This window comes from Myotis lucifugus, unplaced genomic scaffold (genome assembly GCF_000147115.1).
Source record: "Myotis lucifugus unplaced genomic scaffold, Myoluc2.0 scaffold_6380, whole genome shotgun sequence".
Lineage (NCBI taxonomy): Eukaryota > Metazoa > Chordata > Mammalia > Chiroptera > Vespertilionidae > Myotis > Myotis lucifugus.
Window position 1 is genome coordinate 6084 of NW_005877428.1, and position 1284 is coordinate 7367.

Sequence of the window (1284 nt, forward strand, 5' to 3'; positions counted from 1 at the left end):
AAAACTCTAGCTACTTACAATCCCGTTCACATCTAGAAGCAGTTTCTCTTTGGCCTTTCTTAGACTGAGTTGCTGGCCAGTTTCCCAAGCTCTCACAGTCCATTTACAGATGGCCTTCATTATATTTCCACAGGGTGGGAGGAAGAGTTGGAACATGCGAAGGAGCCCATGTTCCCATTTATCATATATTTTTATTATTGCATCTCCACTTCCTTCTTCCTTTCTTTTTTTAATTGATTTGAGAGGGGGGAGGGAAGCATCGATTGGCTGCCCCCTGCCTGCCCCCCGACCAGGGATCAAACCCGCAACCTGGGTATGTGCCAGGGCCAGGAATCAAACCCACCTTCTCGTATACACAGTTTCACACTCCAACCAATTGAGCCACACTGTCCAGGGCATTTTTTTTTTAATGTGCCCCAGGCATGAACCAGCTCTGGCCACCAACATTGACATCAAGGTAGCATAAACTTAGAACAGTATGTCTGCCTTGACCCTGACTGTTTTAAGAGCGACACCACCAATCAGGTGTCTCCTTGCCCATTGCCAGGGAATCTGCATCTTCGCTTTCACTCAATCTTTATAAAGTATGTTAAATTATGCAGTTTCTACTTTTGTTTGAATTTTCTACATAAGTAGGCAGCTATGTATATAAAAGCCAAGCGACTGAAGGGCGGAACGACCCAGAAGACCAGTGGCTATGACGTGCACTGCAGCAGCCAACAGGCCCGATCGGGGGTGGGGCCAGCCAGCCAACCGCTGGAGACCCTCCCCACTGCCGGCCCTGCCCCTGATCGACCCCCCTCCCCAACCCCGATCACTGAAGTGTGACCTTCAGTGATTCTAAGTAAGTAAATGCTCTCCAGCCTTCATAGACTGGGAACCTGAATGACGAGTGATCAGGTGGAAAACTGCTCATAGTCTGGACCATCAGTCAGGTGTCCAGGAGAGGTGCCCAGCACAACCAGCATCTTCCTGCATTCTCTCTCCACTGCTTCCTACCAAAGAGGGCAGCCACATTACACCACGGCCTCTCTTTAGAGGGTTTGTCAGCAGGGAACTAAACTGCATTACCTGTCTAGGGAGAGGCTTAGAAATGGAAGCTGTAAGTGTCCCTGACACTAAAGCGCCTATGAAGCTACAACTCATCCGAAAGCCAACAGCAAACATGTATACAGCCTGCGAAGGTCTTTGACACTAATAACTGCCCCTGGCCGGCCTGCCCCTGATCGACCCCCCACCCCCAAATCAGGGGCAGGCAGCTGGACTCCACCCATGCATGAATTT

At 50.0% G+C, this 1284-nt stretch overlaps 1 pseudogene; it reads right to left on the reverse strand.

The window, feature by feature from the left end:
* Nucleotides 1-407: 407 nt before the first annotated feature.
* Nucleotides 408-552, reverse strand: LOC111824769 (annotated as a pseudogene).
* Between the last annotated feature and the right edge of the window lie 732 nt (nt 553-1284).